A 13,934-nucleotide genomic window follows, 5' to 3' on the forward strand; every position below is an offset into this window, starting at 1 on the left:
TCGCTCCACCAAGTATCTTGCTGTAAAAGTTAAACATGACATTTCTTTTCAGTAAACTTTTAGTTGACCGAAACCTGAACTCCGACACACTTACAACTTCTGCTCACTTCAAAGCAGATGAAAAAGAAATTGAATCATTACTCTGTAACGTACTCTAACTTGATTTCACTTTGAATTGAGGATTAAAAATCATTACTACTGTTTAAGTAAATAAAAATGAGTAGTTCACTTCAACATGTAAACATTGCTTGAACTAACACAATTTGATTATCAAAACATTTGTAAAATAGTAATGATCATAGAGAATTGTCTTTTTCCACTTGATTAATTCAAGAAAGAAAGTCTCAGGATGGGTCAAACTGTATTTCTGGATTCAAATCAATGAAATGACAGTTTCTGTCCATCTGGTCAGTTTTGACATCAGGCCTAGTCCACTACAGTAGCAAGCGACACCACCTGAGCTTGGCTGAACTCCAGAGACTCCCTCAGTGCTTGAAACTCCTTGTGGAGAACCTCCACCAGGACCAGCCTGGCATCTAAGCTGATTAGCTTCTTGTCTATAGAGCCCAGGACATCAGTGAAGCTTTTCTCTGGAGAGGTGGACGTACTGGTTGAGCTCTCTGAACATGTGCGTGTAGGAGTTGGTGTTGCCGTGGATACTAAGTTTTTATTGTGGTTTACCCATCACAATGTTTTCAAAACACTAGTCCACGTAACTCTCCAGACTGTCCAAGGTTTCCTCGTCCAGTTTGGTTTATTGAAACAATATGCAGAGGTCATTATTAACAATATTTATTATGCTTGATTGTAATATATTGGCTTGTTTTAACTGAGTCGAATAGTTTTGTTTAGCAGTATCCTGCCATGTTACTTACGCAGCACAGCTCTCACGTGATCTCAGCAGCTCATCACCAGGTGCACCCTGATTGACTTCATCCTATTCATGTAGATGTTGAGAGTGATAGCTTAAGCATAGCCTTTAATAATTTAATAGACTCATTTGGTTTTACCCAAAACGTCCGCACATCTACTCATTCTTATCATCACACTCTTGATTTAGTTCTGACCTAGGTATAGAGATTAAGGACTTGGTAATAGTTCCTCAAAATCTTATTCTGTCTGACCATTTTTAATAACCTTTGATTCTATTTCGTATAAGCATCACACTTTAAGGCTGTCGCTTATGGGTTATCCCGTTATGCGAAGCATTACACTGAAAAATTCAGTCCACGCCCACCTGCTGTGTGGGCCCCACCCGGTCCGTATAAATTACGTTAAGAGCGGGTAATCGGCTCCCATTTTTCTTCAGCGAGCTAATAGCACTGTCAGAAGAACGAAGAAGGAAAGTTGTGTAGATGACCAACCTTTTTTAAGAATGCTTGGCCCGTCACGTCGACCTCCGGTCATCCCGGTGAGCTCTCCTCCCCGAGGAGAAGCTGACGAGCAGTCTTGTTTCAAGGTAAGCACCGAGGAGTATTTCTCAGTGACAGGTAGCTACACGCTGGAAAACGCCATCTTGTAATTTTCCTCTTATCACCGACCCCCGGAGCTTATCGGATGGTTCCTCTGGGACAGGCAGTGTCAGCAGCGGCCCCCTGCGGCTCATTCCCTCCTGGAGAGCATAGTGTCAGTAGAGGGGGGCTGAGCGAATGCTCACCTCATCCCACCTCGTTTCGCATCGGCAATCACACTGCTCCCAGCCGACGGCACCCTCTGGGGTTGCCCGCGTAACCCAGGAGTGGCTTACGTGAAGGGACCCTTTTTTATGTCCCGCGCCTTTTCCCGCCAGTTTGGATGATCCGACGGGAGGGTTCTTTTTCTAGGCTCCTTATCCGGCTCACCGTCCTGACCCCATCTGGCCTCGTTTTTCCCAACAGGGCATCCTACGGGACGAGGCCACAGCCGGTTTTCCTGGTAGATTGGGGGCCCGGTTCCCACAGCCCGCGCCCATCACCAGAGCAGAGGGGTTTTCACCGAGCGGTTTTTCCCTCAGTGTCCCTGGAGCAGAGCATGACAGAGGCTTCATCGGAGCAAGATGTCCAGGTGGACTAGCGTCCCGCACCTCCGGTAGCATAATCCAGACGGTGACACCGATCTTCGACTGAGCTCACCAGCATGCATTCCAGACGGCCGCAGCGAACAACACGTTACGCTGTTGGCGTACATGTTCAGAGGCGGGAGGAGACAACGATCCGTCTGCAGAGCAGCTGACTTCACCCCCAACCGGTGCGCCTCTTTGCTGTCTGCCGGCCCGCATCGCAGCCGGAGGATGGAATTTTTCAGCGTTTCCCTAAGACTGCCAACAGATGGCGCTCTAGGACAACAAATGGCAGAGAAAATGACGGTTGTGGCAGAGAATGTGTGTAGGTGACACGAGTTTGGAGTAAAACATCATTTAATGATGAAAGTGTCAGTTTTTAGCCATTTTGTCAGCTCAGATGATCTGACAGTGGTTCTCTCTCACACCCTCCACACATAATGAGCCGGTGGCAAGACGGTTCCATGGCCGTTTCGCTGAGCTTCAGCCCGTCCGGCCCTCTTCATCCCGGCAACAGAGTGTCCAATGTTTTTCCCAGAGACCCCCAGCAGACAGCGCCCTGGGCCAACGAATCCCAGAGATCATGGGGGAAAAGATTCAGAATGATGGTCTGCAGAGGGTGTGTGTAAATATGACACAAATGTTGAATAAAACATCATTCAATGATCAAGTGTCTGTTTCTAGGCAGTCTGTAAGCTCAGATGGACTCACAGCGGCTGCGCACACACCCTCCACACATAACAAGACGGTGTCTTTAATAAGGGCTTTTTAAACTCGCCGTTGCTCCAAGACATGACGAGACACTCACACCTCACAATGGTAAGCAAAATAACTCGTTGTCAACCCGAGCTGCACGATCCTCACCCAAGCAGTGTCAAACGTGCACTCACGCGACGCAAACAGCCTTCACCCAAACGGCGTTGCGTTGATGATGGTGCACACACAGCTCCCTGGCGTTCACCAGCCCACATCGGCATAAATGTGGGACAGCAGGTCGGGTCGGTGAAGGACCTTCGCTCTCAGTGAGAGCGACACACGCCGCATCGAAGCAAACGCGTGCCACCACGGTGCAGGCAGCCTTCATCCACCATGTCTCAGCGCTCAGCCACTCATGGCAGCATAAGCGTGAGACAGCTGAGCGAACCCAGTGATGAGTCTCGCTTCCAGCGAGAGCAGCACGCATCCCACCAGAGAAAACGGTGCTCCCGCGGGGCTCGCAGTCTTCACTCAAACGGCACGGCGTAGATGAAGTTGCACTCACAGCTTCGCAGCGCTCGCCCGCTCATGGCGGCATAGATGCGATATCTCAAAGCAAACCCAGCGCAGGACACCGCACGCGGCAGGAGCAACACGCGTTTTCACCACAGTGGCGTCAAACGCGCAGCCCCACGGCGTCATCAGCTGCCACGCTTCGCCTCAGTACACACCGGCCCACCTAGACATGAAGGTTGGTCCGTGGTCCGAACGCAGCACACGGGCATGTTCAGAGCCCTTTCGAGGAAGCCTCGCCTTGGGTCACGCGGAAAACGTTCCCGCGACACATGATGGCGGTCGAGGCGGTAGACTGGATGGCATCCGTACAAAACATGAGGCATCACTTAAACGCACGTCCACTCCACGAACATTACAAAGAGTGGCTAAAAACATGCTCGCCAGACAGATGGATGGCCAGGGTGTTATGCAAAGGTTACACGTTGCAATTTGTAACCCGACCCCCTCCGTTCGGAGGAATTTTAGAGACGGTCCTGTCATCACCAGACCAAATCTCATCCCTAAATGCAGAAGTCCAAGAGCTTCTGATAAAATAAGTAATCTCCAGAGTTCCCAACAGAGATAAAAACACAGGGTTTTACTCACGTTACTTCCTGGTTCCCAAACGGACCGGAAGGATGAGACCGATTTTGGATCTGTCAGCTTTCAACAAGGTGATCATGGACAGACCGTTTCACATGTTGACAACCAGACAGCTGTTGGACAACATCCAGAGAAACGACTGGTTTGTTTTCCGTCGACATGAAAATATGCTTATTTTCACATACCGATCATCCCAAATCACAGAAAATTAAAACACAGAAAATTCTTGCATTTCTCCTTTCAAGGGATGAAGTATCAGTACAACAGGCTGCCGTTCGGTTATCCTCTCGCGCCTCGTACGTTCTCAAAGTGTGTGGAGACAGCCCTGCATCCGTTACACAGAGCAGGGATGAGAGTTTTGTTTTACCTGGACGACCTACTGCTGCTGTCACGCTCCAGACAGGAAGCAGTGATGCAGGCTCAGGTGTTGACATCACACCTGTTAAATCTGGGCTTTACCATAAATTGGAAGAAAAGCTCAATTTTCCTGGCCCAGACAATTGTTTATCTGGGAGTGGAGCTAAACTCAACCACCATGAGGGCTCGTTTATCACAAACGAGAATTGACACTTTAAAAGACCAGCTCCATCACGTAAGACCAGGCAGAGTGGTAACAGCTGTTTTCCATCATGAAGCTGTTAGGAATGATGTCATCAGCTCACACAGTTGTCCCGCTGGGTTTATTACACATGAGACGCCTCCAGAGGTGGTTTGCGCGTCTGCGTGTGGATCCAGAAAAACAAAAGAGACGGATGATCACTGTTCTTCCCTCCGTGAGAGCAGACCTCCGACACTGGGGAAACACCATGGTTATGTCGGAGGGAGCACCCATCAGCAGACCCACGTCACACGTGCCAGTCTTCACGAATGCATCGCTGTCAGGCTGGGGGGGGACATGCCTATCTCAAGCAGTAGGGGCGCTGTGGCCCCATCACACATCTGCCCACATAAATGTTTTGGAGTGCCACACAGTGCTGAACATGATTCAACACTTTGCTCCTGTGCTACAGAATCAACACATTTTGATTCACACAGACTACAAGGTGACTGCTGCTTACATAAACCGGCAGGGGGGTGTGCGCTCAGCCCAGATGTTACACATTGCGCGAAAGCTAGTGTGTTGGGCTCACCAAAATCTGCTCTCCATCAGAGCAGTTTACATACCCGGTGTTCTGAACAAAGGGGCAGATGTGATGTCCAAGGGCGGTCCACGTCACGGGGACTGGACTCTCCATCCAGACCTGATGACTCAGACGTGGCAGAAATTTGGCAAAGCAGGTGTGGACCTGTTTGCGACACGAGAAAACGCTCAGTGTCAACTATGGTTTTCTCTGAGCCCGTGAGACAAACCACCGCTGGGGGTGGATGCGTTTGCCCACAGCCTATGGCCCAAAACGCTTCTGTACGCGTTTCCTCCACCTCCTCTGATTTTACAGTTCCTGAACCGAGTTCAGGAGGAGGGATTGACAGCTCTCCTGGTGGCCCCTGAGCGTGTGAACGCACCATGGTTCCCAGTCCTACAACACCTGCTGTCGGGGCGCCCATGGAAACTGCCATGGAGGGAGGATGCTCTCCTCCAGGCAGGAGGAGCGATCAGGAGTTACCCAGAAATAGGCCAGCACCTGTGGGTCTGGCCGCTGAGTGGATCCGCTTAGAGAGGATGGGTCTCCGACAGGAAGTAGTGTGCACAATCCAGGATTCATGTGCTACATCTACCACATCGCTGTACACATCAAAGTGGACAGTTTTTCAGCGATGGTGTACAGAGAAAGGTGTAGAGGCCATCTCATGTCCACTAGGTGGCATGCTGTCCTTTCTACAACAGCTGATGGACAGAAATTTGGCGTCCAGCATGATTAAAACGTATGCTGCAGCCATCTCTTCCTGCCACGAAAGGCTCGGAGACAGAACAGCCTTTAATCATCCGCTGATGAAGTGTTTTCTAAAAGGTGTACAGAGACGCAGGCCTGTTTTACCCACTTGTTCCACAGTGGGTTTTAACGATGGTCCTGCGAGCCCTGATCAAAGCTCCATTTGAGCCTCTGGATCAGGTCCCAATTAAATTCTTGTCTCTTAAAACAGCCCTGCTGCTGGCTTTAACATCCGCTAAGAGGGTGAGTGATTATCTTCCTTCTCTGTCGCTCCGTCATGTCTTAGAATTCAGGCTGACGGCAGCTCAGCTGATTTAAGACCAAATCCAGCTTTATGCCTAAAACATCACGAGCTCTTTTAAATCAAGGGTGATATCGTTGAAGGGCTTTTTCCCTTCCCCCCCATAAATCAGAAGAAGAGGCGTTTTTCCATCTTCTCTGTCCGGTGCGGGCGTTGACGTGTTACATAACACGCACAGCTGCAATGCGTCAAACTCAACATTTGTCTGTGCATTATAGAGATGCACCTGCAGGTTGCCCGTTATCCACCCAGCGCTTGTCACACTGGCTGTGTGAGGCCATTTCTGAAACCTACAGAGCATCAGATTTAGAGCCTCCTGTCAACCTTAGAGCACACTCGACCAGGGGTACTGCATATTTGACTGCCTTGCATAATGGTATGACAATGCAGGACATTTTGCACTGCGGCTGCGTGGTCAACACCCTGCTCATTCATTCACTTTTATCTACGTTATGTGACGGCTCGTTCCATGACATATTCTGTCCTTAGTCTTTTACAGAATGAATATTGTTGTTTCATGGAACTCCATTTAACTCACATCTGGCTGCATGCATTACAGTGTGAGATGTTGGTATCAGTCACAAGATGTGATTGTTATTTTGGTTCTATTGTCATTAATCAGTTCATGATTATTGTTACCAATCAGTTCATTTGATTAATAATCAGCTCTCCTGTTATTATTAAGCTGTACATACTGTTCAACCATAACCAGGTGGTTCATGGCTCTTTTCAGCATATTTTCCCTCCACGTTGAATTTTTTTTCCGGGGCATTCATGCATTCAGAACGCATAGTTACACAACATACGTCTGTGCATGGCACACATAATTATGCAATGCGTAATTACGCACATGGGGAGCTTAGTGACAAGATATTTTTTTGGGCAAGCTTCTGCTTCATACGGTGTTCGAATGGACCCAGTGAGGCGAGGACCACATCTGCTTCGCCCTTAACCCATCAGCGACAGCCTTAAAGGGCGAAGCTTATAAGAAATAGAACATTGGTTACGTACTGTAACCCCAGATTCTATGAGTATAAGCGTAGCCCTTTAAGCGTCGGGCCTCACTGGCTCCTAAGTAGATGAAGAAAAAGCTATTTGGGAGCCGATTACCCGCTCTTAACGTAATTTATATGGACCGGGTGGGGCCCACACAGCAGGTGGGCGTGGACTAAATTTTTCAGTGTAATGCTTTGCATAACGGGATAACCCATCAGCGAAAGCCTTAAAGGGCTACGCTTATACTCATAGAATCTGGGGTTACAGTACGTAACCAACGGTTTACATTAAATGACTACACAGTCACTGAGAGTAAATTTCATCTCAGCAGGTGCTTATCAGAAAATGCTGTAAGCAAATTTAAACAATCTCTTCCATCAATGTTTTCCTCTGTCTTGCAGAGTAATGCATCAGAGAACAGTGACTTAGATCATCTAGTTGATCATCTTACAACTTCAATGCAAACTTCACATGATAAAATTGCTCCACTGAAAAAGAACGTAAGCAATCAGAGGAAACTGGCTCCTTGGTTCAATTCTGAGTTACGTACTTTAAAGCAGGCATCTAGAAACCAGGAGAGAAAATGGCGCTCTACTAATGTTGAAGAATTTTATTTAACTTGGAAAGATAGTCTGCTAACATATAAAAAAGCTCTCCGTAAAGCTAGAACTTTATATTACTCATCTTTAATAGAGGAGAATAAAAATAACCCTAGGTTTCTGGTTAGTACTATTGCTAGACTAATTAAAAGTCCCATTTCTGTTGAACCATGTATCCCTACAACTATAAGTAGTGATGACTTCATGAGATTCTTTATAAATAAAATTATTTCAATTAGAGATATAATTCAAACCATCTTTCCTTATACTATCTCTAGTCCCCTGTCAAATGAGGCAACTTTAAGAATGTCACTAGAACCTGATTTATGTTTGGACAGTTTTTGTCCTGTTGAGCTCTGAATTGTCAAAAATAATAACCTCATCCAAACCATCCACATGTCTGCTAGATCCCATCCCAACCAGACTGTTTAAAGAGGTATTTCCCTTAATTAATGTCCACATTTTGGATCTACTTAATTTGTCTTTAATGGATGGTTATGTACCACAGCACTTTAAGGTTCTTGTAATTAAACCTTTACTTAAGAAGTCTGATCTTGATTCAGAAATTCTGGCCAGCTATAGACCTATATCTAATCTAACCAGAGTGGGTTAAATGAGGGTGAAGGCAGGTGTGGGTGTTTCACCTTTTCTACCCACATTTTGATGTTGATAGTACCGGGCGTTGAACCTGCGACTTTCTGAACACAGGCTCATCTTCTCTAACGTCTGCGCCACCACTCCCCGATCTCTCCATCTTCAAATCTCTCCAGTTTTAGTTTCTCTCCATTTGCTCCCTGTCAAATCCAGACTATAATTAAAATTCTTACTTCTAACCTACAAAGCTCTCAACAACCTAGCTCCATCTTATATTACAGATTTTATTGTTCCATATTTTCCTAACAGAGCACTTCGCTCTCAGACTGCATGTTTACTTGTGGTTCGTAGAATTTACAAAAACAGAATGGGAGGCAGATCTTTCAGTTATCAGGCTCCTCTCTTGTGGAACCAACTTCCAATCTCTGTCCGTGAGGCTGACACATTATCCAGTTTTAAAACTGGGCTTAAGACTTTCCTTTTTGCTAAATCCTATAGTTAGGGTCGGCTTGGGTTTCCTGACCTGTCCCTTAGTTATCCTGCTATAGGCTTAGACTGCTGGAGGACAAACTGACCTCACTTTTCACTCTGCTACTGTCTTTACTTACTCTGCTCAACCTGTTTTTTATTTGTAATTATTTTTTCTATCCTTAACATGTGTTTTTTTTGTTTGTTTTTTTTACTTTCAAGTACACCTGGACCTATATCTGGACCTACCATTCTGTGTTCGTCTGTCTCTCCTTCCTGTCCTCTCAAACCAGTCAGTCAAAGCAGATGGCCGCTTGTCCTGAGCCTTGTTCTGCTGGAGGTTTCTTCCTTTTAAACAGGAGTTTTTCTTTCCACTGTTGCCATTGTGCTTGCTCAGGATGGGAGACTGCAAATAAGCCAAGATTAAACTTGTCTGCTGGATTCCTTAGATAGAGAACTTTACTAATTGGCTTTTCTATGTATGTGAATGTATCTGCAAAGTGCACTGAGAGAACTTTGTTGTGATTTGGCACTATATAAATAAACTGAATTGAATTGAAATACCATGATACTAATTTGGACTCTCTTAAAGTGAAACAGGAAATGGACTTGGAAGAATCCATATCTGCCTCAATCTGGTGAAAGATCATTAAGAACATTTACTCATCCTTAATCTGTCTGAGACATGCTGTAATTTAATTCAAGGTGGTGCACCAGCTGCATTGATCCAAAGGCAAGCTGTCCAAGATCAAAGCCAAACTGGACCCTGCATGTAATCATGATAAACAAACTACAGCTACACTTTTGTACATATTATGGAACTGCCCCAAACTGCACACCTTTTGGAAATCTATTTTTGACACCTTCTCTGGGATATGTGGAAGAACTGTTCACTCATCATCATTCATCTCACTGTATGGGGTGGTCCCTGTGGATATGTCCTTCAGCAAGTACGAGAAGGATGTGATTGTTTTTGGATCTCTGGCCAGAAGACTTGTCTTGTGCAACTGGAAGTCCCCCCCCCCCCCCCCCCAGCATAGCATATGTACTGTACATTGGATAAGAGAAGTCCATCCATCCATCCATTTTCTTCCGCTTATCCGGGGTCGGGTCGCGGGGGTAGCAGCCTAAGTAGGGAGGCCCAGACTTCCCTCTCCCCAGCCACTTGGGCCAGCTCTTCCGGGGGAATCCCGAGGCGTTCCCAGGCCAGCCGAGAAACATAGTCCCTCCAGCGTGTCCTGGGTCTTCCTCTGGGCCTCCTTCCGGTGGGACGTGTCCGGAACACCTCACCAGGGAGGCGTCCAGAAGGCATCCTAAACAGATGCCCAAGCCACCTCAACTGGCTCCTCTCGACATGGAGAAGCAGTGGCTCTACTCCGAGTCCCTCCCGGATGATCGAGCTTCTCACCCTGTCTCTAAGGGAGAGCCCAGACACCCTGCGGAGAAAACTCATTTCGGCCGCTTGTATCCGAGATCTCATTCTTTCGGTCACAACCCAAAGCTCGTGACCATAGATGAGGGTGGGAACGTAGATCGATCGGTAAATTGAGAGCTTCGCCTTTTGACTCAGCTCTCTCTTCACCACGACAGACCTGTACAGCGCCTGCTTCACTGCAGACGCTGCACCTATCCGCCTATCGATCTCACGCTCCATTTTTCCCTCATTCGTGAACAAGACCCCAAGATACTTGAACTCCTCCACTTGGGGTAGGACCTCCTCCCTGACCCGGAGAGGGCACTCTACCCTTTTCCGGCTCAAGACCATGGCCTCGGATTTGGAGGGACTGATCTTCATCCCGGCTGCATCGCATTCGGCCGGGATGAAGAAGGAGAAGTGATGTATCATATTCATCTAGTAAAAATCAGATATACGTTGACAGGTTCTGTTAAACGATTTTCAGACATTTGACAGCTTTTTATGTTGTATGTGGAATATTTGTCAATGCCTGTTTAGTTTATTTGTGTGTGAGTGATGGGGAGGGGTGGGAGGGTTTTTAGTTCTTTGTGTTTGCATATTCAAAAAAAAAAATAAAATAAATGAAAAAAAAAAAAAATCTAACCAGAAATTTCCCCAGATTTGATCTGGTGGCCTTCTTGCTTTGGGGCAACATCTCTACAAATTATCCAGTGTGCCACCCATTAAGGATTAAAATATATTAGTTGCTGCAAAATCAACAAGTTTAAATATATGTAGAAATTACGAAGTGAGATGTAGGAAGAATGGTGACACGTTCTCCACAACACGCCACTGCATTTGAGTTTACTTATTTAGCACTCGTTAAAGTGGGTTACCAGCTGGTCAGTTTATTGACCAACAACAACTTAATTAATATATTCACCTTTTATGCTCAGAACTCAGTCACTGAAGTAGAATCTGTTAATTACAGGAAGTCCAATACCATAACAAATTAATATTCATCCAAATGAACAGACCAAAATGTCTTTGAAGTTTTATTACAAAAATAATCATTCATTCATTCATTTAACCTTTATTTAAACAGATAAGTCGCATTGAGCCTCGAAGACTCATTTCAAGTGAGACCTGTTTGGACAGACAATAAAAAGTGGTGAAAAATGACACATAGGGTTTGGAGACAAAAAAAAATAAAATAAATCCTAACACACTTTTAACCTCTGTTTGAAGGTCAACAGTGTGATAATGAAAAAAAATCTCGCACACTAGCACATAATGACGCCGACATTATGCGGGGGGTTGGCGCGCAAGGGCAGTGAACAGCCAGAGACAACACACAGAGGCACTGCAGAGTTCAGATAAAATCACTCAGTTCAAATAGTTCCCTCTGGAGAGATCCGTGCACACTCGGGGGTTGCCGAGGACGACCAGACCAAATCCAGAGTCCTGAAATGATGACAGAATGTTTATTCAGCTGGGCTCCTCTGAAAAGTCCATGGAGATTCCTCAGTAGGAGGGGAGGGAGGGGCTGAGCATCAGGTTTACAAAACCTCCAGGCGGGTTGAGATAAGACGGCCTGTCAAGGCCAGTCAAGGAGCCAAATTCAGATAAACACGATTGTTTTGGGGACAGGCAGAACTTTGATGACATCTACCTTGAGTTGGTATCGGTCCACTCACTTCCGAAACGTCCAAATTAAATGACCATACCAATGGAACGTGCCTGAGAATAATCACCGAGATCTGCTCTATTCTGCCAAGAGTCTGGGTGCTCGAGGCACGAACCAAGCCATCATATAAGGCAGGCAGCCTGACCAGGTCCAGATTTGCTGCCAATGACTTCCTTGTTTGTTGATAGACCAGGAACCAGCTGAATCCAAAAAGCAGGAACCAGTTATCATAAATCAAATTATAAATGTGTCCTTAAATCCACAGATGGCAGCAGAGATAGACACATCATCAAGTCTTCCAAGTCGATGAGATACCCAGCTGCATGCATGCCAACAGGGCAAATCAGCTCACCTAAAGCCTGTCTACTTTTCAAAGAAATGTTATCAATTGTGTTAAGGGACCAAATCCAAATCCATAGTTATGATTCACAAGATTTGTAGGAGAGGCTCTAAAGCAGTTTCACAGACAGGACAGAGCAAAAGCAAAGCGAAAAGGGAGATGAGGAGATGTCCGCCCTTGAGAAGAGCAAGTGTTGAATCAAACTAAGAATCAACAACCATAATAAACAAACAATAATAATTAATCAAGCAAGGCTTAATTCTCTTATCTAAGGTAAAATAAACTCTTTGAGTAGGAATTATTTTGTTTTTTATACACACAAATTTAGACAAAGTTTGACTATTTTAATAAATATTTTACTTTGGATTTTGGTTGCTGAAGTATTTTTAATGTGATCAGATAAGGTAATTTATTATCATTTCAAGCCAGGAAATTATATAACAAGTTGCATCAGCTAAAATAGCATAAACAGTCCAAGAATTGCATCATGTCACCAGGTTTCTGTACCTTACCGGGTCAGTGTTGAGGACACCAGATCACTCATCTTCCTGGTGCTCTGCTGGTGGATCAGACCAGGATACACCACGAGGGGGACTCACCAGGATCTGCCCAAGGTAGCCGAATGTCACTGTCATTGAAATCAAATAACTTAAAAAGTTTAATTCAATTCAAAATGCTTTATTATTACCAAAGGGAAATTAAATGTTGATGTAGCTCATCATCCTGGTTTCATGAAGAATTGTTACATATGCTGAAGGCTGTGGGCAGGAAGGATCTGCAGCAGTCTGTACCACAGAAGATGTAAAGGAACTGGCTGCAGATGCTGATCCGTCCACCCAGACCCAATGGGCCTCTTGGTCCTCCTGGGCAGCAAGACCACCTGAATGTTGGCCAGAAACCCTCCCTAAGCGATGGCCACTCCTCTCAGCAGCTTGTTGAGCTCCTCATCATTGCAGACAGCTAACTGCAGGTGTCAGGGGATGATCCTGGTCTTATTGTCATGAACCACGTTTCCTGCCAGCTCCAGGATCTCGGCAGTCAATCACTTGAGCACCTCCACCAGATAGATGGAGATGCATCCACGATGCCTCCTTTCCAACTCATTTGAGATTTGGGGCTGTATTTGAGGAAATATATGACTTTTGAGATGTTAATCAGCTGCTCCCTGTTGTAAAAAAACACCTTGTCATGGTTATGCTACACAACGAATGTCCAAAAGTAAAAATGTTTTCAGTGAAAATTCTGTCCAGCTCAACAGCATTTGATACCGGAGGAAGTAGTCATCCAAAAAATGCCATTTACATCCCGAAAAAGAGGACATAAAGTTTTCAAAAGCAATATCCCAGAATGAAAATAACAGTTACACCAACATACAGCCACCTTGAGTGGTGCAGTTCTAGAACTGTACTTTCTTACTAAATCATTATTTGCCACTCTGAACAGTCAGCTATCAGTGTTTATTTTGGAATAAAAATGCATCCATGGATTGCCAAGAGGATCTTGCACCTGCTCCGCAGGCTTGAAGGCATGAATGTCACTTCCTAGTTTCATGCACTATTACTGGGCAGCTAATATCAGAGCTCAGCTATTCTGGGTAGGGAGACCTTCAATATATGATGTGTCTGGTAGACACCAGGGGTCACAGAGGAGTGCAGCTTCATGCTACACATGTAAATCAGCTCAGACCATCCATCCACCCATCCATCCATCTATAAACACACACACACACACACACACACACACATATATATATATATATATATATATATATATATATATATATATATATA

The sequence above is a fragment of the Nematolebias whitei genome, chromosome 8, assembly GCF_014905685.2.
Source record: "Nematolebias whitei isolate Nwh7 chromosome 8, NemWhi1, whole genome shotgun sequence".
NCBI lineage: Eukaryota > Metazoa > Chordata > Actinopteri > Cyprinodontiformes > Rivulidae > Nematolebias > Nematolebias whitei.